This window comes from Oncorhynchus mykiss, chromosome 6 (assembly GCF_013265735.2).
Source record: "Oncorhynchus mykiss isolate Arlee chromosome 6, USDA_OmykA_1.1, whole genome shotgun sequence".
NCBI lineage: Eukaryota > Metazoa > Chordata > Actinopteri > Salmoniformes > Salmonidae > Oncorhynchus > Oncorhynchus mykiss.
This window is the reverse complement of record NC_048570.1, coordinates 46,310,291-46,336,424: the sequence shown is the minus strand read 5'-3', so window position 1 is coordinate 46,336,424 and position 26,134 is coordinate 46,310,291. Positions and strand designations below refer to the sequence as shown.

Here is a 26,134-nt window from a genome sequence, read left to right as displayed (position 1 = left end):
ACCACTATCTGATTGTGTATTCCCGACTGCCTCCCATCCTTGGTGTAAATTATTTCTGATCAGTAACTGGGGTTTTACAATGACAGGAGGGTTCACTGTCCATGCTGTCTCCCTGTCAGAGAACAGTGTCTGTATTATGTCTGTCTTTTCTTGCTTTTCCATTGGTCGAGAGGACAGTAGGTGCTGTATTTCCATTGGTGGACAGAGGTTTCTGTGTCTGACTTTCTGGGTGCATCTCAATAGTCTTAAGTCCACACCTCATATCCTTTCCTTGAGATACCTGAGATGAGGAGGTGGCCTTGTGAGACTATTGAGATGAAGGAGAGTAGAGGAGGCCACGTTAGACTATTGAGATGCGTCCAGTGTAAAGATCACTTCCTTCACCTGCCGTCCCAGTGGAAGTCATTACCGAGGCATCTCCATGACAACCCAGCAGCACACCATGACAATCCGGCAGCAGCTTGCTCTGCGTGGGGAGATTCAGCCAAGCATGATCACAACAACTATAACACTCCCACCCTGACTGACTACTATAGACAGACAAGATACAGAGGAAATATGTTTATCATTGGTTCTGAAGTGTAGATCCAGGTTTCGATAATTGTACAAGTCAAGAGTTATCGCTACATACTGTATGTATGTATTTATAGTATGTTTTGCTCTTTGGTCTATCTGTGGTTTATATTTATCTTAAACAGCCTTTAAAGAGTGACTGAACTTCCTGATTTGGCCTCGTTTTGAAGCTTCCTATATGAAAAAAATACTATAGTATACTATAGTTTAAATACGGTAGTATTATTATATTTATATACTATAGTATTCAGTTATGTTTTTGTTGACTTTAATGTAGTACTTACTGTAATGTTTTTTCTTATATTATGGATATTATATTATAGTATTCACTGTAGTGTTTTTGTGGGCATGACTGTAGTTTACTATAGTATTCACTGTAGTGTTTTTGCAGACCTTACTGCAGTATTTACTGTAGTGTTTTTGCAGACATGACTGCAGTATACTGTAGTATTTACAGTAGTGTTTTTGCAGACATGACTGTAGTATATTGTACCAACAGCTAAAATGGCACAACTACCAGACTACGCCTGTTACTGTTTAATGAGGGGAACACCTCAACCAGAACACAAGTCACACAGATTCGTGACAGGCCACCTATTGAGTTGGGTCAACAGTTCTGAGTAGGCTTGGGCGATATACTGTATATATCGTATACTGTGGTATTTGTAAATAGCCACAGGATGGTTTTTGCCGTTCAAACTATTTATTTGAATTGTTTCAATAAATTTCAATATTTGTAGCAACTTTTTAAGTAAATACCTACAGTCAACTTGTGCAATACTTTAGGAAATAAAGCAGATTGCGTTCTTCCTATCACCTGTCACATTATTTTACATTATGAAGGTAATTTCCCAGAACAGTTTAGCCAGTCGCATTTGTTTGTAAATAGCACGACGGGAGAAAGAGGGAGCAGTTGATTCCAACTGTATATTGACAGGGGTCGCATTTTATATTGAGAGTCAGTGTTTTTTTTGCTTCAATAGAATGATTCGGGATATGAAACTATAGTTTCACTTCACATAAAATACATTAGTTCAACACATTCTGCAGTCAAACGCTATTTGGCTGGCAGCCACACGAGTAAATTAGTTTAAATGAAAAATAAAGGTATTTTTTTGCAAAAACGATGCATGGCCATCATGTTTCTAATATTTATCATAGAAAGAATGTAGCCAGCTACATGTCCCATGTTTTACTGGAGCAAAGTAGACTGGCTACACTGAGGAAAGTGCAAAAATGTGTCTGATGCTGAGCAAAAATAACAAGAAGCATTTCAGATCTGCGTTTACAAAACGCAGCGAGATATTTCTTATGCGTTTTATATTTTTTTCCTGTGTGAAAAATGCATAATTCTGCGTTAACGTGACCCCTAAGTTTAACTTATCTAAGCAAGTGGCTGAATTAATAAGGTGACGAGGCATCATATAGTGTTTGAGAAGTCAAAGCCCTTTGGATGAGTTATCTGTACAGCTGCCACTGCTTGATTTCCTTTTGTTTTCTTCTCCTCTCCGTTCTGCGCTTGTCTGCTCCTCCCCCCTCGTCTCCGAGCAGAGCTGGCAGGCCCGTACCCTAGCGTCTACGTGTACACATGCTGCTTCAGAGCCAGTATTGTTCTTCCTTCAGACAAGCATGTGTGTCAAAACTTTTATCATTTGCACAATGTCTCTCGTTCACATTCGCCTGTAAATGTCCAAACTCACCAAAAATATATAATTTGGTTGCTCCTGACCTACATAACTTTAGGAGCTGGATTGCCTGTCTTTGCAATTCGTTTAGTTTTGTTAGTTCCAGAGTTCCTCTGTGGAGATCGGAGAACCTTTCAAAGGGACAGCCATCTCTGCAGCACTCCACCCATCAGGCCTTTATGGTAAAGAGGCCAGACGGAAGCCATTCCTCAGTAGAAGGCACATGACAGCCCACTTGGAATTTGCCAAAAGGCACCTAAAGGAGTCTCAGACCATGAGAAACAAGATTCTCTGGTCTGATGAAACCAAGATTGAACTCTTTGGCCAGAATTCCTAGCGTCACGTCTGGAGGAAACCTGGCACCATCCCTACGGTGAAGCATGGTGGTGGCAGCATCATGCTGTGGGGATGTTTTTCAGTGGTAGGAACTGGGAGACTAGTCAGGATCGAGGGAAAGATGAACAGAGCAAAGTACAGAGAAATCCTCTAGAGCGCTCAGGACCTCAGACTAGGGCAAAGTTTCACCTTCCAACAGGACAATGACCCTAAGCACACAGCCAAGACAATGCAGGAGTGGCTTCAGGACAAGTCTCTGAATGTCCTTGAGTGGCACAGCCAGAGCCTGGACTTGAACCCGATCGAACATCTCTGGAGAGACCTGAAAATGACTGTGCAACGACGCTCCCCATCCAACCTGACAGAGCTTGATAGGATCTGCAAAGAATGTGAGAAACTCCCAAAATACAGATGTGCCAAGCTTGTAGTGTCATACCCAAGAAAACTTGAGGCTGCTTCAATGAAGTACTGAGTAAAGGGTCTGAATACTTATGTAAATGTGATATTTCAGTAGTTTTTTTATATACATTTGCAAACATTTCTAAAAACCATTTTTTTGCTTTGTGGCAAATTTTGGAAGAAGTTTCACCTTTATTTAACCAGGTAGGCAAGTTGAGAACAAGTTCTCATTTGCAACTGCGACCTGGCCAAGATAAAGCATAGCAGTGTGAACAGACAACACAGAGTTACACATGGAGTAAACAATAAACAAGTCAATAACACAGTAGAAAAAAAGAGTCTATATACATTGTATGCAAAAGGCATGAGGAGGTAGGCGAATAGTGACAATTTTGCAGATTAACACTGGAGTGATAAATGATCAGATGGTCATGTACAGGTAGAGATATTGGTGTGCAAAAGAGCAGAAAAGTAAATAAATAAAAACAGTATGGGGATGAGGTAGGTAAAATTGGGTGGGCTATTTACCGATAGACTATGTACAGCTCCAGCGATCGGTTAGCTGCTCAGATAAATAAAATACGTGTGGGGAATAACAGTAGTGTTCTTTTTGAGTAAGCATATAATTACTCAATATCTTTGTCCATTGTTAAGAATGAGAATTGTTTCACTGATCAGACTAAGTAAAGTAAGTAGATCAAATCTCCTGAAGACAAGATTGCATTAATCTGCCCCTACACCCTAACCAAATTATTTCACTATTGTCCCCCCTCTAGAATCAAACTTACACTTTTGGGTTCACTGTCTGTTAGACAAAATGTTTTTCGTAGTTACAAATCAGGTCACCCTACCAAACTTTCCTGCTAAAACATATTGTAGGTCTGTCTGCTGCCTTTTCGTTATCACAACCTAAATTCCAATCACCAAACAAGGGGACTAATGCAATGTGGATTAAATTGACTTTGGTGCATGCAACCTACTTTTGTTGTAAACAGTGCTGCTCTTTTTACAGTTTTATAAACTCAGCAGAGAACGTTCTCTCTCTATTCAGCTCCAATCTAATCTTGAGTGGTGTTTCTTTAAAAAGTGCATCCAATTCCCTTGATCCCTTACATAACTAGACCAATCATATACTTCAATGTGCCGCGGTTCAGAAGTTCCACTTGTGATGTTAAATTACAGGCTCATATCCTCCAATTTCAACATTGGACTAATTAGAAAAATAAAAGCACTACTTTCCAATGTTTGAGATATAAGAAGTGTGGCGTGTGAAGAGGATCAAATGTGTGTGTTTCATGGCCAATGCGTGAGAGTTGCAAGTACTGGTATACATACATTGATCAACAAAAAATGTATGTTTCCATGTGACCAAGACAAAACATTTCATGCTTTAAATATCATATTGATGTGCTTATAAAGACAGTATGCTTACACTTACCTAGCAAATAAAAATGTGTGTAGAGTACAACTTCAGTTGTCTAACATTAACTAGAAGGGCATTATATTTGTCTATTTGGCCAAATCCCAGGATTTGGTTTTCTAACCACCCACTGAAATGCACATCTCTCTGGGTGAGGTTCTGTCTTCCAGTCTCCAGTGGGTGATTCCATCTATGTAGTATGTATTATAGGTGCAGCCAGGTGACAGGAGGGTTGGAGTGCATGACACTCCATCATGGATATGACAGAGTTCAATAACCACAGGCAGATGTGAAATACCAGAGGATGGCACTCTTCTCATACCACTCTGTAGCTACTGACCAATCGTTGAATCGCTCAGTAGCCTACAGAGTAATATGGGAAGAGTGCAATTGCTGAACTTATGTAGATATTCTAAACAATGTTTTGATAACTTTCACATTTCCATGTAGAATAAACCATCCTTCACATACTGTAGAAGCAGTGTTCTGCTAATATAACTGTGCTAATATTATACCTTCCTGTAGTGTGTCCCATATAAGAACGGAGTTCCCTGGCATGTTTGAAGAATACATAGGGCCCCCCACCCTATTGATAGTACCATTCGATTCAATAATAACAAAAGACAATAACAAGCAATCAATGTCTTTTATAATTTTAATGCTGAGTGCAAGGTCTGTCCCAATTCAGACATCAGTATCAACCTGTCTTTCAGTCAGAGGACTCTTCTGTCCTCCATCTGTAGAAAAATGAGGATAAGTTGATGAGTGACATGTATTGAAAGGGTAATATTACTAAACACTTATGATGTACCGTCTTGTTAGTAATCACGTTTGTCCTTTCTGAGATGTTTGGCATGTTAGCATAGATCAGCTCCAGGTCCCCCTCGTCACATATACAGGTCATGAATGAGCCTGACTTCAGCGCCTATATCCTACCCAGTTCCTATATCACAGATGGAGGGAGAGAGAGAAAGATACAGTCATGGAAGCCAACAGTAAATACACAGTTGAACATAGCCATTCAGAGATCCTGATTCACAGCTAATTCACAAGGGACACGTGCCAGCATGGTTGGCTTTACTCACTCGGGCCCAGGAGAAGTTCATTAGCACAGTGGAAGGGGGCACCTCCTTACAACATACAATGCAAACATTTTATCTACTTCCCCAGTCAGATTAACTCATGGATACCATTTTTATGTCTCTGTGTCCAGTATGAAGGACATTAGAGATAAAGGCTCTCATTGCCAAAATCCTGAAGTATCCCTTCTCATTGAAAAGTTTTTGATTAAGTCCATCTATGTCAACATTTGTAATTGGCTGATGCATAACTTGTTACTGGATATAATCACAGTCAGCTGGTGAAGTTAGCATAGGGCTAACGTGTTCCATGTTATCTGATGGAACTAGATAGTATGTAGACTTCTATCACGTGCAAGTAAATCAACGATTTTAATTGGTTGATGTCCATTTTGAGATGCAAAAACTGTTTCAACTTAAACCTTTTCTAATGTTTGCATGTATGGTTCCAAAATGTTTTGCCCTCTGTCTGAGTCAGTGCTCCAGTCTGAGCAGCTCTGTGTATGGATGTGGCTAAATCACAGCCAAATCAGTGACTATTTCCCTATCCCAGAATCTAGACCTCTCAATCACAGGATTCACTGGCTATTTAGCTCAGTCTCTGCTATAGTAAACCTCTAGTTCAACCATTCTCCTGTCTGTTCTTCTTACTCCCAATAAGAGGAAACAACTGTTGTCTTCTAGTATGCACACACACAGACCAGAACTGTCCCAATATCTGATGTTTTACTGTTTGTTTTCTGTCGGCCAGAGTCAAGCAGCTCCCTATCACATTATGCCTACAGTAAATTATGCACTGGAAGAGCAGGACAGGGAGAGGAGGCCAAGGTCTTCTAATTTAATTAATTCAATAAGATTTCATTTATCCAAGAATAGGCAATTCAACTAATTTAAAGTTTTCTTTTAAAGTTCTCTACTCCGTCAACTGACTGGTAAAACAAGACAAATGTTGAAGGCCTTATCAGAAATGAGCATTTATGCTACAGTTTAACTACAGCTAGGCTAACCTTAAGCATGGTCAGAGACAGCATAGCTAGCCACAGTGGTCATTTACAGTTTATGGCTTTTTTAAATCTACTATTCAACAAAGAATTGTGTCTTGACATATTGCAGGGAGTTATACATGGTTGCGAGAAGATAGGGAAGCGCATTTTCTAAAATGTTGTGCACAAATTTGTTTACATCCCTGTTAATGAGCGTTTCTCCTTTGCCAAGATAATCCATTCACCTGACATGTGTGGCATATCAAGAAGCTGATTAAACAGCATGATCATTACACAGGTGCATGCAGTAAACAAAATGTGATTGTAGTTCCAAATAACCAAACCATCGCCTATCGCCTACTACAATGAGATGCAGCTGTCTTGCCAAACAAATAGGCCCGCTTCAAACATGGAAAACGATGCCACTCATGAGTACAGCAACACGTTGAGATATGGCACAATACACTGGATCAAGTTCGACCCACTCAATCAATTAAGCAATGCCTGCCTACCATAACACTGAACACGTTTGTCAAAGTGGAAAATTAGTTCACACATGTAACTGTGGATGCCCCACTCAGTCCTATGTGTTCATTTTGAATATTGTGTGACGTGTATGTGGCATTGTGGGTACTAAACACATTGACAAGTTCATTGTCTTTTCGGAGAGTATATACCATCATAGACACAAAGGGTATATGACATTTCTCGCCAGCTGCCCGTCATTAACGAATGTTGACACCAATGTTCCCATAGCACTTCAAACTTGTGTTTCTTTCCACGACGCAAATGCCTTTCAAATGCTCTTTGCGTACTTGCACCAGCCATTGGATGAATGCAAAGAGATCTGTTACAAACACTTGTAGGCATTTGGAGATTGTCATTAGACCTACACTCTTGTAGCTTGAATTAATTTATGCATTTTTCTGATAAATTGACCATTTTTGTCAAAAGAAAAGTCGGGAAACCTGAAAAGGGGCTGAAATATGAGACGAAAATAGTCAAATCTTATTTGTCACATAGAACAGGTGTAGTAGACCTTATAGTGAAATGCTTACTTACAAGCCCTTAACCATCAATGCAGTTAAGAAAAATAAGTTCAGTAAAATATAGATACAAATAAATTATTATAATTAAAAAGCAGCAGTAAAATAACAGTAGCGAGGCTATATTCAGGGGGTAGCGGTACAGAGTCATTGTGCGGGGGCACAGGTTAGTCGAGGTAATTGAGGTAATATGTACATGTAGGTAGAGTTAAAGTGACTAATCTTTTCAGTCTCCTGAGGGGGAATAGGCTTTGTCGTGCCCTTGTCACAACTGTCTTGGTATGTTTGGACCATGATTGTTTGTTGGTGATGTGGACACCAAGGAGCTTGAAGCTCTCAATCTGCTCCACTACAGCCCCGTCGATGAGAATGGGTGCGTGCTCAGACCTCCTTTTCCTGTAGTCCACAATCCTCTCCTTTGTCTTGATCACGTTGAAGGAGAGGTTGTTATGCTGGCACCACACGACCAGGTTTCTGACCTCCTCTCTCATTGCTGTCGGTGATCAGGCCAACCACTGTTGTGTCGTCTGCAAACTTAATGATGGTGTTGGAGTTGTGCCTGGCCGTGCAGTCATGAGTGAACAGGGACTACAGGTGGGGACTGAGCATTGCAAATCAAAAATTGATTTTTATTTATATAGCCCTTCTTACATCAGCTGATATATCAAAGTGCTGTACAGAAACCCAGCCTAAAACCCCAAACTGCAAGCAATGCAGCTGTAGAAGCACAGTGGCTAGGAAAAACTCCCTAGAAAGGCCAAAACCTAGGAAGAAACCTAGAGAGGAACCAGGCTATGAGGGGTGGTCCTCTTCTGGCTGTGCCGGGTGTAGATTATAACAGAACATGGCCAAGATGTTAAGTCCCAGGGTCCTTAGCTTAGTGATGAGCTTTAATGGTGTTGATGTGAGCCATGACCAGCCTTTTCAAAGCACTTCATGGCTACAGACGTGAGTGCTACGGGTCGGTAGTCATTTAGGCAGGTTACTTTAGTGTTCTTGGGCACAGGGATTTTGGTGGTCTGCTTGAAACATGTTGGCATTACAGACTCAGTCAGGGACAGGTTGAAAATGCCAGTGAAGACACCTGCCAGTTGGTCAGTGCATGCTTAGAGTGCACGTCCTGGTAATTAGATTAGATTAAACTTCATTGAACAAGTACAAGTACAGTACAACGAAATGCAGTTAACATCTAACCAGATGTGCAAATAAAACAGTACAACAAATTTACAAGTGAAACAATTAAATACAATGTATATTATTAAGTGGGATGTATAAACGTGCCATGAAGGTAAATGGCAAGTACAAATGGCAAGTCTAAATGTGCAATGAAGGTAAATGGGAAGTACAAATGACAAGTCTAAATGTGCCATGAAGGTAAATGGCAAGTACAAATGGCAAGTCTAAATGTGCCATGAAGGCAAATTGAAAGTGCAAGGAGGCATGCATCTGAAATACAGGGATAGCAGCAATATTAGAGTCCAGTAGCAATATTAGAGTCCAGTAGTACCGTGAAGAGTGCAAAGAGAGTAATGCAATAAGGTCCCTGAGAGGCAGTACTAAGCGGTGGGCGGGTGGATATGGCTAGTGCCGTGTCACAGAGTTCAGCAGGGTTACAGTAGCTGGAAAGAAACTGTTCTTGAGCCTACAAGTGCAGGAACGTAGAGACCTGTACCGCTTGCCTGATGGTAGGAGGGCAAACCGTTTGTGGCATGGATCCCTGTTGATGCCACGCGCCCTATGCAGACACCGCTTGCGCTGGAGGTCTACGATGGCAGGGAGCTTCACCACCCATTGAAGACCCTTCTGGTCGTCCATGGAGCATCCTCCAAACCACACTGTGGCGCAGTTAGTCAGAACGCTCTCGACCGTACAGCAGTAAAAGGATCTTGGGAGATAGGCAGGCCTCCTTCAGCCCCCTGCTGTTCCTTTTTGTCCAGGGTTGAGATGTTGAGGGTCCAGAAGAGGTCCTCTGAGATGTAGACACCCAGGAATTTGAAGCTGGGCACACGCTCCACCTCAATGCCATCAATGAGAACTGGGGCGTGGCTGCAGCTTTTAGACTTCCTGTAATCCACAATGAGAACCTTGGTTTTCTTTGTATTGAAGACCAGGTTGTTGTCAGCGCACCATGCAGCCAGATGCTTGACCTCCTCCCTGTAGGCTGACCCATCATTGTCACTGATCACCATGGTGTCATCTGCGAACTTGACGATGGTGTTGGAACCGTGTACAGGAATAGGTGAAGAGGGAGTACAGGAGGGGACTCAGCACGCAGCCCTGTGGCACACTGGTGTTCAGGTTCAGGGTTGAGGAAGTGAAGTTGTCTAACCTGACAGACTGGGGTCTGTTGGTTAGGAAGTCCAAAGTCCAGTTACAGAGAGATGGGCAGACCCCTAGGTCATGGAGTTTTGTGACCAGCCTAGAGGGAATGGGGCGGCAGGGTAGCCTGGTGGTTAGAGTGTTGGACTAGTAACCGGAAGGTTGCAAGTTCAAATCCCCGAGCTGACAAGGTACAAATCTGTCGTTCTGCCCCTGAACAGGCAGTGTTCCTAGGCCGTCATTGAAAATAAGAATTTGTTCTTAACTGACTTGCCTAGTAAAATAAAGGTAAAAAAATAAAAATGCCTGTATTGAATGCTGAGCTTAAGTCTATGAACAGCATTCTCACATAGGTGTTGGTTTTGTCCATGTGGGTCAGGGCAGAGTGTAAAGCTGTGGAGATGGCGTCCTCTGTAGACCTGTTCAGTCGGTAGGCAAACTGGTGGGGATCCAGTGTTGGAGGGAGGCAGGACTTAAGTTTTTTTTGGCCGGTAGTCTGTGATGGCTTGGATGCCCTGCCACATGCGTCGAGGGTTGGAGTTATTGTTGAAGTGCTCCTCAATCCGCAGTTTGTGGTCATGTTTAGCCATCTTGATGCCCTTTTTCAGGTTGGCCCTGGATGAGCTGTATGCTTCCGCATTGCCGGATCTGAGCTCATGGGCTCTCCTGAAATGTTTGATCAAATGTTTGATTACATTTGCATTGATGTCATAGTGATTAGAGGGACAATAGTGTTAGCAGTTAACAAGTTTGGTAGGCTACTAATGACCATCAACGGCATCAGAGCTTGGAGAAGCTTAATTACCGTGACTAAACAGTCACATAGAATTTGACTGCCTTCATGACTCATGACCGCCGGTGTGGCGGTAATACGGTCACTGCAACAGCCCTAATCATGAAAACACCACTCTGTCCAACCCACTTCCTCAGTTCCTCCCAACCTATAGACATACAGCATGTAGTACATATTTTATATCAGGCAACAGTTTATGACATCATCTCTTTTTGGATGCAAGAGGAGATGTCATATTTTTGTTATTTATTTTCTTCAGGTGTTATTCAGATATTGTCATAGAGTCACATTGTGCTGCCATTAAGTAATACTCTGCTCTGCTGTCTGTCTAAACTCATCTAAATGATGGAAACTTTATCAAGGCCAGACTAGATTCAGAACAAAAACATGATTTTGGTATCCGCTCCGTGAAAATCTAGGTTATGGCTCTCTCAGTTGAGTCCCAGACATCTCACATTGCCTTGACAAATTGGGCGAGAGTGTGTGTGCGGTCTGCGTTTGTGTGTGCACGTTTGTGTGTGCGTGTGTGTGTGTGTGTGTGTGCGGTTGTGTGTGTTTGTGTGCCTGTGTTTGTGTGTGAGAGCTCTTGTTCAGATTCACTCTGTTTCATCTGTCACATAGCCACAGAAGTCACATCATAAAGCCAGAGATTTAACAAGAACACAAGGCTGATTTTCCACAGCCTCTCTGCTGCTGCTGTTCTGCCAGGATTATTACAGATAGGACTACTAAGAGACAAACTGGAGCTGTTCTCTCTCTCTCTTCTCTCACTCTGCCAATGGGATAAGCTTGTTTCAACCTTTTGTAGTATGTGTGTGTGAAGGAGGGCAACATTTTTTTTTCGTCCGTTTTTCTCTATTTCTCCATCCACTCCTCTTACATTAGATCCTCATCTGCCTCTCCCTAGCCTTATCTATAATGTCTCCACTTCTTTTCTGTGAGCTGGTGTGTTCTAACGCAGCCATGTATGCCCTTTTCTGTCTAAGGAGCCAGTGACCTACACTGACAAGAGCCACAAGGCCACTGAGATCCACGGAACCATAGGGTCCAACCCCAACTCCGGCCCCCTGACCTCTGCTCTGAGAAGCCACCTCACCACCCTCCACACCTATAGATGGTTCTAGAAGGTGAGTGTCTGTCTGCTTCCACACCCCTGAAGATGCTTCCCTTCCTTCCTTAGTTTTTTTCTCTCTCTCTGCTACCTAATGACAACGTATTTTATTGAACTGTTATTTTCGTCTGAGCATGGCATCTCTTGCACATTCAGTTTGTTCTTCCAATCATGCAGCTTGGTTGGATTTTCTGCCAGATTGCAATAATGATAATGTACCGGTAGACTTTTTCCTTTACCCAGGGAATTTCACCAGCCAGCCCGTTTGGAATTATTGGATAGAGATAAATGTTTAGCTAGAGATGCTGTAAGTTTTTGTGTGTGTGTGTGTGTATGCTTGATAGCCAGCTGGTCATCGTGCTACAGTGGTTAATTTGTTCAGTGATGCCTCATTAACCTGGCTGAAGCTGCTACTCTGGTGCTCCCCATTCTCTATCTTATTCCATCTCTCTCTCCCTCCCTCACACTCTCTCTTTCTCCCTCCCTCCCTCACACACTCTCTCTCCCTCCCTCACACACTCTCTCTCTCTCTCTCTCTCTCTCTCTCTCTCTATCTCTCTCTCTCTCCCTTACACTCTCTCTCGCTCCCTCACACCCCCACTGTCTCTCTCGCTCCCTCACACTCCCTGTCTCTCTCGCTCCCTCACACTCCCTCTGTCTCTCTTGCTCCCTCACACTCCCTCTGTCTCACTTGCTCATTTTTCATAGTATTATTTTCACCACTTCAGCTTAGTTTGGTAACCATCCAGGGACCAACCAGGAACGACCATGCTTAGCTTCAGAAGTAAACCAGCACTGTGATGCATGTGCTATGTTGCTGGAATGAATGTACCAAAAATTCCAACTAGAAAAAAAGCCGCGAAAGGCCAGGGTAAAAACCAACAATATGTCAGTCAAATTACAGGAAAGAGGAAGGTGTTTTATTTAATCGCGTTGTCCATTTACAGTTAATAGTATTTCCTTGCAATATTTTATTTTGTTACCAATACTTTTGGGTTTATGTTTTGCTTTCAAGATCATTCTTTGTGTTTGCAATACTAAAAATGTTGTTCTCGACTTCAGAAGTTTTGCTTAATATTAATGGCACAAACGTAACTCACTCACTAGAGGATTTTACCATATACAATAATAACACTGTACCTCTATTAAAGGTGTTTAAAGCTGCAATCCTTAATTGAACAGTTTCGGTAAAAAGCTGAGACTATGCTATGGATGCAAGGACTGACCATCCATTATATGAAAATGATCAATTTAACCATGTTTTTAGGCTATACAGTGTTTGTTTACATTGACTTTGTTTACAAGCATTCAAGAAAATGTGGAATTTTCTTGTGAAAGTGGGATTTTCACATGTGGAGTTTTCTTACATGTGAACCTGCAAATGTGGGGTTTTTTTCACATGTGAAACAGCAAATGTGATTTTCACATGTGAATTCTTTTCACGTGAAACGTGAGTATACGATTATATGAATGATTTTATCATGTGAAACCACAAATTTTACATGTGAAACTGCAATTCACATGTGAGGTGAAAACATGTCATTCTCCTCCCATGTGTAAAGATGGTGTTAACATGTGAAATTTAAGCTCAACATGTGAACCTGCAAATTTTTGTTTATTTGTTTTGTAATGGTTGGCTGTCACATCTACAGTGGTTACACGTACTAGAGAGGGACTAGGCTCAGAGTTAATGAATCGTTAAATGACTGGCCAAGGGATCAAATAAACACACTGATTGACTCATGCGCTCGCACACACACACACACACACACACACACACACACACACACACACACACACACACACACACCACTGTATGGCCAATACTTGTCCACTCTTGGCTCTTGTTCAGAGTGTTCATGCATACAGTGGTAAGAAAAAGTATGTGAACCCTTTGGAATTACCTGGATTTCTGCATAAATGTGTCCTAAAATTTGATCTGATCTTCATCTTGGTCACAACAATAGACAAACACAGTCTGCTTACACTAATAACACACAAACAATTATACGTTTTCATGTCTTTATTGAACACACTGCGGAAACATTCACAGTGCAGTGTGGGAAAAGTATGTGAACCCTTTGACTTAATAACTGGTTCACCTTCCTTTTTGCAACAATAACATCAACCAAATTTTTGGGGTTGAATTCTGGACCATTCCTCTTTACAAAACTGTTTCAGTTCAGCAATATTCTTGGGTTGTCTGGTGTGAACCACTCTCTTGAGGTCATGCCACAGCATCTCAATCGGGTTGAGGTCAGGACTGGGCCACTCAAGAAGGTGTATTTTCTTCTGTTGAAGCCATTCTGTTTTTGATTTACTTCTGTGTTTTGGGTCGTTGTCCTGTTGCATCACCCAACTTCTGTTGAGCTTCAATTGACAGATAGATTGCCTTACATTCTCCTGCAAAATGTACTGATAAACTTGGGAATTAATTTTCCCGTCTATGCGAACTTCAGACTTGCAGCAATGTTTTTTTTTTGGACAGCAGTGGCTTCTTCGATGGTGTCCTCTCATGAACACCATTCTTGTTTAGTGTTTTACGAATCGTAGACTCGTCAACAGAGATGTTAGTATGTTCCAGAGATACATTAACTTTCTTGTGCTTTAATATCAAACTTGTATGTCATCTGTAAATACGAATGCAATTGTTAAATTAAGAGCCTAGTTGGTTTAGCCACAGAGAAAGACAGCAACCTTCCCGCTAGCCATGATTGGCAGAGATAATGAGTGGGCTGGACATGCTGAGAGATTAGTTTGGATTGGTCTGCGATGTTGCATCTTGTGTCTATAAAATGAGCTGCTCGTAATGCATAGATAATCCTTTCTACTGCATTTTCTTTTGAAAGATATAACGTTAGCCATGGAGAACTGCAAATATGTTGCTACTGCTCTCAATAACATTGCTGCCCTGAATTTATCAGGCGCTATCGACAAAGGTCAGTGGGAAAAAGTTGTGATGGACTACTTTCTGGACGACGATCGTGCCATGCTGACTCTCTCTCACTCTGAAAATAACACATTTTGAAATCAGTGGAACACAACGGGCCAAACAAGCTGTGCAAACTAAACGGAAACAACACAGGATGTCTTATAAAATGGGTTGCAGTCTGCCGTGAAGCTTGCATCCATGTATACAGGTAAGAATCGAGCTACAGATTCAGATATTATACATTTCTAATTTTGTCAAAGTTGTTTTCATTGCAAGCTAAATGTTGCTGTTAGCTAGCCAGCTGGAGTTCCATGGCTGGCTTGCTAACTAACATTAAACCTAACGTTATTTGGTTAACTTTAGCTTGACAATCGGTTTGTATTGCTAGTAACATTACTCTATAGATTGAGCTAGATAGCTAACGTTAACGTGACATGTCTTAACATGTCTTAACAAAAGACCCAAAGTTAAAGCTTGCTGTTAGCTAGCTAATGTTAGCTGAGGGTAGGTGGCTTTGTATTTATTATGGATCCCCATTAGCTACTCTTCCTGGGGCTCAGCAAAATTAAGGCAGTTTATACATTTTTTAAAACATTACAATACATTCACAGATGTCACAATACACTGTGTGCCCTCAGGCCCATACTCCACCACTACCACCACGTATTTACAGTACTAAATCCATGTGTATGTATAGTCCATATGTTATCATTTGTGTGTGTGTGTGTGTGTATGCACGTGTCTGTGCCAATGTTTGTGTTGCTTCACAGTCTCTGCTGTTCCATAAGGTGTTTTTTTAATCAGTTTTTTAAATCTAATTTTACTGCTTGCATCAGTTACTTGATGTGGAATAGTAGTCATGGCTATATGTAGTACTGTGTGCCTCCCGTAGTCTGTTCTGGACTTGGGGACTGTGAAGAGACCTCTTGTGGCATGTCTTGTGGCATGGGTGTCCGAGCTGTGGGCCGGTAGTTTAGACAGACAGCTCGGTGCATTCAACATGTCAATACCTCTCATAAATAAAAGTTCCGATGAAGTCAATCTCTCCACTTTCAGCCAGGAGAGATTGATATACATATTATTAATATTAGCTCTCTGTGTACATCCAAGGGCCAGCCGTGCAGCCCTGTTCTGAGCCAATTGCAATTTTCCTAAGTCATTTTTTGTGGCACCTGACCACATGACTGGACAGTAGTCAAGGTGCGACAAAACTAGGGCCTGTAGAACCTGCCTTGTTGATAGTGTTGTTCAGAAGGCAGAGCATCGCTTTTTTATAGACAGACTTCTCCTCATCTTAGCTACTACTGCATCAATATGTTTTGACCATGACAGTTTATGATCTAGGGTTACTCCAAGCATTTTAGTAATCTCAACTTGCTCAATTTCCACATTATTTATTACAAGATGTAGTTGAGGTTTAGGGTTTAGACGAATTACGAACTCGGACGACGCTGGGCCAATTGTGCGCCGCCCTATGGGACTCCCAATCATGGCCGGTTGTGATACAGTCAGGATTTGAACCAGGTTGTCTGTAGTGATGCCTCTAGCACTGAGATACAGTGTCTTAGACCAGTGTTGAGTCATCGGCATACAAAGGCACTCTGTCTTTACTCAAAATCAGTGGCATGTCATTAGTAAAAATGTAGAAAAGCAAGGGGCCTAAAAAGCTACCCTGCGGAATTCCTGATTCTAACTGGATTATATTTGAGAGGCTTCCATTAATGAACACCCTCTGTGTTCTGTTAGACAAGTAACTTTTTATCCACATAATAGCAGGGGGTGAAAAGCCATAACACATATGTTTTTCCAGTATCAGGCTATGACCGTTAATATCAAAAGCTGCACTGAAGTCTAACAAGACAGCGCCCACAATAATTTGATCATCAATTTCTCTCAGCCAATCATCAGTCATTTGTGTAAGTGCTGTGCTTGTTGAGTGTCCTTCCCTATAAAGCATGCTGAAATTCTGTTGTCAATTTGTTTACTGTGAAATAGCATTGTATTTTGTTGAACACAATTTTTTCCAGAGGTTTACTAAGGGTTGGTAACAGGCTGATTGGTCGGATATTTGAGCCAGTAAAGAGGGCTTTACTATTCTTTGGTAGCGGAATTACTTTAGCTTCCCTCCATGCCTGAGGGCACACGCTCGCTAGTAGGCTTAAATTGAAGAGGAGTGGCAATATCGTCTGCTATTATCCTCAGTCATTTTCCATCCAGATTGTCAGACCCCGGTGGCTTGTCATTGTTCATAGACAACAATTATTTTTTTCACCTCTTCCACACTGACTTTACAGAATTCTAAAGTACAATTTTTGTCTTTCATAATTTGGTCCTATACACATGAATGTGTAGTGTCAGCGTTTGTTACTGGCATGTCATCCCTAAGTTTGCATATGTGTGTGGCATGAAGTGTGTGTAACATGAGTGATGTTATCTCAGAATGCCATTTCGCATCTATTGTATAATAATGCTAAAATATTTGTATCTGGAATTTGTCTTTCAGCATAAATCAGTAGAACACGCCTGACTCTAATCCACCAGTCATACAGTCATCAAAAAGAGAGCTGGCCCAAGTAAGCAAAGGCAGCAGCACAGTCATCAACTACTTGCACCATTTCTTCACCAACTATGGAGTTGGGAAAACACGTGTGGACCAGAATTGTGATAATTGCTGTGGCGAAGACAATAACAAGTTTGTGCTCTGGTATTATGCCTGGTGGACCATGCACAAGCTCCACCACAATCTGGACCTGATCACAGGCAACACCAAGTTTGCCCCTGACTGGTGCTTCAGCCTCTTCAAGCAGAGCTTTAGAAAGACGTGACTGAAAACTTTGTCTGAGATTGCTGGTGTTGTGAAGGACAGCACTGTGACAGGGGTCAACATCCCACAGCTGGTTGGATTGGACGATGGTACGGTGCTGGTGGAAAGCTATGGCTGGTACTTGAGGCCGCTGCCACAGATCAAGCAGTATCAGAACTTCAGGTAAAAAATTATTGTATGAGGTTATTCTTATCTAAACTTAGGAGGTGAATGAATGTTGTAATGTCTTCAGATTTTTTGTTGTTATTCCCTGTTTTACAGCTTCGTTGCTCTGAAGCCTGGCGTTGTCGCCAAGGAGCGTTCGGATTGATGGTACTAGGTTTCAACTGCTATGCAACGCTGACATCCTTCCTCCCATAGATGGTCTGCCTGTTAAAGCAGCACATGGACTTGATACAGCTAGACAAACTATCTTTTTGAGAAGATCTGGGAGTTTTGCGACGAAGAGGTTATGGACATCACATTCCCTGCACCAAAGTCAAGGGCAGGACAGAAACAGGCTCTCCGACGATACAGTTGAAGTCGGAAGTTTACATACACCTTAGCCAAATACATTTAAATTCAGTTTTTCACAATACGTGACATTTAACTTCTTGCTCCTACTTGAGACGCAGACGTCTCAAGTAGGCACCTGGAAATGCAAATGCGCTACGCTAAATGCTAAATGTACTCGTTAAAACTCAAAAGTTCATTAAAATATACATGCAGGGTATTGAATTAAAGCTACACTCGTTGTGAATCTAGCCAATAAGTCAGATTTTTTAAATGCTTTTCGGCGAAAGCATGAGAAGCTATTATCTGATAGCATGCAACACCCCAAAATGCCTGAAGAAGACGTAAACAAAAGAATTAGCGTAGCCGGCGCTACACAAAAACGCAGAAATAAAATATAAAACATTCATTACCTTTGATGATATTCTTTGTTGGCACTCCTATATGTCCCATAAACATCACAAATTGGTCTTTTTCCCGATTAAATCCGTCCATGAATGCCCAAAATATCCATTTGTATAGCCTGTCTGCATCACGAAAAAAGCTCTCTTCCAACACGCAACGTCATGTTTAAAAATGATATAAGTTGCCTATATTCTTTGACAAAACACTTCAACCTACTTTTATAACCCAACTTTAGGTATTTGTAAACGTTAATAAGCGATCAAATTGATCACTGGGCGATCTGTATTCAATAGCAGCTACAAAAGAAAACAGTGTCCATTTTTCAATCTTCCAAAATCGAATGAGGTAGGCTGGATGGAATCACGGATCTATTGGTAATGTCTCAAAGGATTTTTGTCAATGAAAATGACGTTTTTGGCGTGTGGAAGCTGTAGGAATTGCATCCGTCTCCATATTAAATTTGGTTTCCTTTAAATAATCCATGAAAGGGGCGCATGGATACTTTTTTCAGATTTCAGTGACCAGTTTTTCTTGCGCTTTTCGATGAAACACACGCTCTGTTATAGTCACAGCCGTGATTTAACCAGTTTTAGAAACTTCAGAGTGTTTTCTATCCACACATACTAATCATATGCATATACTATATTCCTGGCATGAGTAGCAGGACGCTGAAATGTTGTGCGATTTTTAACAGAATGTTCGAAAAAGGAGGGGGTAGGATAAAGAGGTTAATCCTAGTAAAATTTCCACGTCTTAGGGTCAAGTTGTAGGCCTCCTTGCTCGTACACACTTTTTCAGTTCTGCCCACAAATTTTCTATAGGATGAGGCCAGGGCATTGTGATGGCCACTCCAAAACCTTGACTTTGTTGTCCTTAAGCCATTTTCCACAACTTTGGAAGTATGCTTGTGGTCATTGTCCATTTGGAAGAACCATTTGTGACCAAGCTTTAACTTCCTGACTGATGTCTTGAGATTTTGCTTCAAGATATGCACATAATTTTCTTCCCTCATGATGCCATCTATTATGTGAAGTGCACCAGTCCCTCCTGCAGCAAAGCACCCCCGTGCTTCACGGTTGGGGTATGTTCTTTGGCTTGCAAGCCTCCCCCTTTTTCCTCCAAACATATCGATGGTCATTATGACCAAACAGTTCTATTTTTTGTTTCATCAGACCAGAGGACATTTCTCCAGAAAGTACAGTGCAGTTGCAAACCGTAGTCTATCTTTTTTTATGGCGGTTTCGGAGCAGTGGCTTCTTCCTTGCTGAACGGCCTTTTAGGTTATGTCCATGTAGGACTCATTTTACTGTGGATATAGATACTTTTGTACCTGTTTCCTCCAGCATTTCACAAGGTCCTTTGCTGTTGTTCTGGGATTGATTTGCACTTTTCACACCAAAGTACGTTCAGCTCTCGGCAACAGAACGCGTCTCCTTCCTGAGCGTTATGACGGCTGTGTGGTCCCACGGTGTTTATACTTGCATACTATTGTTTGTACAGATGAACGTGGTACCTTCATGCTTTTGGAAATTGCTCCCAAGGATGAACCAGACTTGTGGAGGTTACAATTTGTTTTCTGAGGTCTTGGCTGATTTATTTTGATTTTCCCATGATGTCAATCAAAGAGGCACTGAGTTTGAAGGTAGGCCTTGAAATACATCCACAGGTTTATTTTGTATTTGTTTTTTATTTCACCTTTATTTAATCAGGTAGGCTAGTTGAGATAAACAAGCGTACAGTCAATAACACAATAGAAAAAAAAGAAAGTCTATATAGTGTGTGCAAAGGCCGTGAGGAGGTAAAGAAATAAATAGTCCAAAGTAGCGGAGTAATTACAATTTAGCAAATTAACACTATAGTGATAGATGAGCAGATGATGATGTGCATGTAGAAATACTGGTGTGCAAAAGAGCAGAAAGTAAATAAAAACAATATGGGGATGAGGTAGGTAGATTGGGTGGGCTATTTACAGATGGACTATGTACAGCTGCAGCGATCGGTTAGCTGCTCAGATGGTGGATGTTTAAAGATAGTGAGGGAAATTTAAGTCTCCAGCTTCAACGATTTTTGTAATTCATTCCAGTCATTGGCAGCAGAGAACTGGAAGGAAAGGCGGCCAAAGTAGGTGTTGGCTTTGGGGATGGCCAGTGAGATACACCTGCTGGAGTGCGTGCTACAGGTGGGTGTTGTTATCGTGACCAGTGATCTGAGATAAGGCAGAGCTTTACCTAGCATAGACTTATAGATGACCTGGAGCCAGTGGGTCTGGCGATGAATATGTAGCAAGGGCCAGCCAACTAGAGCATACAGGTCGCAGTGGTGGGTGGTATAAGGAGCTTTGGTGACAAAACGGATGGCACTGTGATAGACTGCATCCAGTTTGCTGAGTAGAGTATTAGAAGCTATTTTGTAAATGACATCGCCAAAGTCGAGGTTCGGTAGGATAGTCAGTTTTACGAGGGTATATTTGGCGGCGTGAGTGAAGTAGGCTTTGTTGCGAAAAAGGAAGCCGATTCTAGATTTAATTTTGGATTGGAGATGTTTAATGTGAGTCTGGAAGGAGAGTTTACAGTCTAGCCAGACACCTAGGTAGTCCACATATTGTAAGTCCATAGTAGTGATGCTAGCCGGGCGGGTGTGTGCGGGCAGCGAACGGTTGAAAAGCATGCATTTGGTTTTACTAGCATTTAAGAGCAGTTGGAGGCCACGGAAGGAGTGTTGTATGGCATTGAAGTTCGTTTGGAGGTACACCTCCAATTGACTCAAATTATGTCAATTAGCCTATCAGAAGCTTCTAAAGCCATGACATAATTTTCTGATATTTTCCAAGCTGTTTAAAGGCACAGTCAACTTAGTCTATGTGAACCTCTGACCCACTGGAATTGTGATACAGTGAATTATAAGTGAAATTATCTGTCTGTAAACAATAGTTGGAAAAATTACTTGTGTCATTCAAGTCCTAACCGACTTGCCAAAACTATAGTTTGTTAACAAGATATGTGTGCAGTGGTTGAAAAACTAGTTTTAATGACTCCAACCTAAGTGTATGTAAACTTCCGAATTCAACTGTAGATTCCCTTGTTCATGCGTAGTTTGGACGGACCAGTCATCAGCACTATCTGCAGTGCCTCTATTCACAATACGTTGCTGCTACAATTTTCTTTGTCCTGCTGCTCAGCCACTTTACCTCTGATTGTATGCATATGACTATCACTGATATCGTTATTAATATTGTTATTGTACATACTGTATATTTTATTTATATTGACACGATCTATTTCTGATATTGCTACTTTGCAAGTAACCATTTGGCTGTACCGTTTACACCTTAGCAAAATATTGATATATAAAATGAATATTGATATAAGTGGTCATAACATGATTTTGTGACATACCACAACATTATCATACGACTGTTTCAAGTGTCCACCACAAATATATGGCGCTTGTACTGTACATGTGCACCTCACTCACGTTTCAACTCAGGTTGCATGGCCTTAACTTATGTATGGAATACTATGTGATAAGTGCATGTGTAACAGTATACAACGTGTGCTAATGTACTGGTGTGAAGGCATTTGGGCAGTGGTGTAAAGTACTGAAGTAAAAATACTTTAAAGTATTACTGAAGTAGTTTTTTGCGGTATCTGTACATTTCTTTACAATTTATATTTTTGGCAACTTTTACTTCACTACATTTGTAAAGAAAATAATGTACTTTTTACTCCATACATTTTCCTTGACACCCAAAAGTACTCATTACATTTTGACAGGAAAATTGTCCAATTCTCACACACTTATCAAGAGAACATCCCTGGTCATCCCTACTGCCTATGATCTGGCAGACTCACTAAACACAAATGCTTTGTTTGTAAATTATGTCAGTGTTGGAGTGTGCCCCTGGGTATCCGTCAATAAAACAAGAAAATTGTGCCAAATTCCAATAAGGAATTTGAAATGGTTTATATTTTTACTTTTACTTTTGATACTTAAGTACATTGTCCCCCTGGCTATGCGCCAATATATACACTACCGTTAAAAAGTTTGGGGTCACTTAGAAATCACATTTTTTGTCTATTAAAATTGATCAGGAAATTCTAGCGGCCATGACTGAATTAAACCTGAGTTGGTTTTGGGGTGTGGGTTGATGTGTGAGTTCACAGGTGGGAAGAGTTAGACAAAATATTTAGCCAATTAGCTTCAGCCGGCTGATGTCTGACCGTGACAAAATTGGTTTGACTTTGGATAACTTATCTCCGGGGCTAATTGGGGGCTGTCAATAAATTGCACAATGTAAATGAGAACATATTCATTTCTACAATTTATAGGTGATTTGAGGTTTTTAAGTCATTGAAATTTGTAGCTATTGGAATTTTTATATATTGACCAATTTACAGATGTTTCCTAACTAGCCCCAGGGATATCCAAAGTCAAATAAAATTTACCACAGACATTACAATCGGTTCGCTTGCAGCTGCACTCCATGATTACTTGTGTCCTGCCAGCTGTGGGCAGGATTGAAACAAACCCAACCTTCATTTACATTGTAATGCAGTCAGGACCAAAAGTTTCACGAGACTGACTTCATGACCAAAATTATCCTCTTTACACTTTGTAGTCAATTCTGACAGTATAATTCATGTTTCTGACTGATATCAATGCCACATAGTCTGTTTTCTAAATGAGAAGTAGTTTTTTAGGGGCTGTTGCTCTTTAAATTGTCTATTCGTCAGAGTGCCTTAATTTGAAAATATACTGCACATCCTAAAACATACTCACATATGCCGACCAGCATACTTCATTTAGCTTGTTCAAGTATCCATCCCCATCTCCAAAGACCGCCTCTCATCCGGTTACCAAAGACGTGCTTCTCCAATGAGTGGCCAAGCCCTCGTTACACCTACAACTTATTTATGAACAACCAGCCCTTTTGTATCATTGCTAGCTATTGCGCTCATATTTCCGGCTGTGAAAATAGCTGAAATATTTCTGACAAACCCCCATTGCTTAGATTTACCATTGCGTTAGGTTTGTTAAACTTGAGCCCAGGATCAGTTTGGCCTTTTTAGACCACACAATAAATAACATTACATGAACCCTAGCACTCCAACTCTGAGATGCTTGATATATACAACCCCTGATCTCTGATTTGATGTGCAGATAGGAAAGAGGGCCATTATGCACCAGTCCATCTCAAGAGGAGGAGACTCTGTATGTCTGTTCTGTGGGAAGAAATAAAGAATGGATGTTTTGAAATATTGATTCTCAATCTCTCTTGCCTCCGCAGGCCACGGCAGTCAATTTGTTTTTGCAATGCATGCTGGGAATCACCCTGGGAGGAGAAGGCGGAGGGTCTGAGTCACTGGAGCCTGGCGTTATAGAAAATAAATAACCATGAAAAATGTATCAAAATAATGTCATTTTTCATGTTTTATTCACTGAATTTCATATCAGAGATGTGTGCAGTAGACTCGTTTAGAGTTGTAGTTTATTTAATCGGTATACACAGCTTGGATTTGAGACCCCTGCAGCTGTACACATCTTTTCATCTTTAACTAATGAAATGGTGCACATTTGAACTTTTATAAGAGTTGATGGTGTGTGTGTGTGTGTGTGTGTGTGTGTGTGTGTGTGTGTGTGTGTGTGTGTGTGTGTGTGTGTCTGCAACTTTCCTGTCTGAGTGTGTTTGTGGGGGTTGGATCTTGGATGTCTTGAAGGCCTCTCTTTCTTCAAAATAAATGCCTGTTACTTTTTATAGCCCAGCTGATTTTGTAACAATGCCAAAATCCCATTTCTAACTGATATTGAAATAACCATATGATCCCATTGAGCTCTTTGAATTTCCTTCAGGGTATATTGACTGTGATGTTTAGTTACAGCCAAATACATAGGCTTATCTTAAATGCTTGTTCAATTTAAACACACACACACACACACATAGCCTTGAGAAAGGTTGAGTTTTCTTTTTTTTTGATTGCTTTGGTACTATTTTCACAAGTATGTGGGGGAATTTTCTAAACTCTTCGTACAAAACTCCAAACTGGTAACACTTGTAACGCAGCCAGTCTTACATTCAAAACCTTTCATTGTGCATTAATTTTGTTTGTAGACATATTTCACCACAAAACCATTGATCCAAAACACAACATTCAGATGTGTTAACCACCAGTTCATCCAAAAGCAAAAAATATGAGAAATGTTTCAAAATTGCCCTTTGAATGTAATATGCTACAGTACATTAGTTTTCACATAGGCAATACACTTGCCCAACCCATTAAAATGTACTGAACAACTTTCACAATGTAGTCAAATGAAAGAAATGAAAGAAACATAATGTTTAGCAGGGACTAGTTTGCATCAAAGCCTGTCTTGAAAATGTGGATATAGGTTCTCATCAAAATCGCTGTAGATATCATCATTGTTCATGCACCTGGAGAAAAACCCGTTGGCATGGTGAATTCAAGCCTGACTTTCAGTAGATCTGGATTGATGTTGTTGCATGCCTCATCCATGGCCTGAAGGAGGGGGGTACGCTCATGGGGATGGCAATCATACATCTTCCATCTGTATTGTAATTATGTATTGCATTTTACAGTGTTGTATTGTACTTGTGGCTCAGTTCATAACACCATAACAGCAACACAAGAGTTTTTGGTTCGATTCACACTGGGGAATTGTATTGTATTGAGATTGTATTGCTGCACTATAGGAGCTAGAAACCCAAGCATTTCGCTGCACCTGCTGTAACATCTGCTCAGCTGTGTACGCGACCAATAAACTTTGATTTGATTTGCTACATACAGTACATCTCTGATCTTTTTTAATGCTTACTGTGAAGTAAAATCAGAATAGTCATGATAATAGTACATTTGAGTATATTTCCTACTTTTATGTTTCTACTTTACAGACATACACTTTCATTATGTACTTCTCAAAACTTGTAATAGACAAACCAGTTTACATGTTAAATGTATAGCTAGAGTAGCTTTACCCAACTTTTATGTGATCATCAATTAAGAGCAGTTGGATTAAGAGATAGTAAAAATTTATTTTAACTAAAGAGAAGAGAATAATATCAAAAGTAATGTGAGCATCGCATCGTGAAAGGCAATTACTTTATATAAGCATGTATTGCAAAGTAAAAGATGTATTTCGAGATGAAAGCCTGACTAAGTTATTAAGTGAAAAAATAAAGTTGTGTGTTGTACTTTGTCAATTGAAAATGTGCTTAGAGTTTTGAAACGGCCTTTTTGACTAGCTGTTTTGAGTGTTTCAATTTTGTGATAATTGCACAAAAAAAAATATATATTATAATAATTAAACAAAACTGTAGTTTATTTGAGAATAGTCAAATATGGATGTGTGTTTGCCCATGGGCACCTCTGTAACTCCCTCAGACAGAACCAACCCAGCACTGTGACAAGTACAGAGTATAGATCCTTATACTGTGTCTCTGGAGGCTAGCACCATCTTATACTGCGTGAGAAAAGCTGAATGAAAAAGATGTAAGGCAGATTAACGCAGCCTTCACTTGCGGTTCTCACCAAAGTTGAAATAATTAGTAGAGAGCAGAGGGAATAATCATCTCTAACTCGCAGAGTAAAATAAACCCTCCGTCGTGCTGCGTGGCTTCAGAAAAGGAGGAAACCAATTTTCTCCTGCTTCTGTTCGACTTTTGCGCATTCGTCATTCTTCTCTGACTGAGATTCAGATTTTTTAATTTGAGCTTTCCTGGCT

General features: G+C 40.8%; 1 protein-coding gene across 4 annotated transcripts in view; it reads left to right on the top strand.

Moving 5' to 3' along the window:
* apba1a (amyloid beta (A4) precursor protein-binding, family A, member 1a) overlaps positions 1-26,134 on the top strand; it is a 96,862-nt gene that overhangs the window by 23,558 nt on the left and 47,170 nt on the right. For all 4 annotated transcript variants that reach the window (XM_021606633.2, XM_021606637.2, XM_021606631.2 and 1 more), the window contains one exon: positions 11,620-11,760. The gene's annotated coding sequence lies outside the window, so the exon portion shown is untranslated. The remainder of the gene's footprint in view (positions 1-11,619; positions 11,761-26,134) is intronic.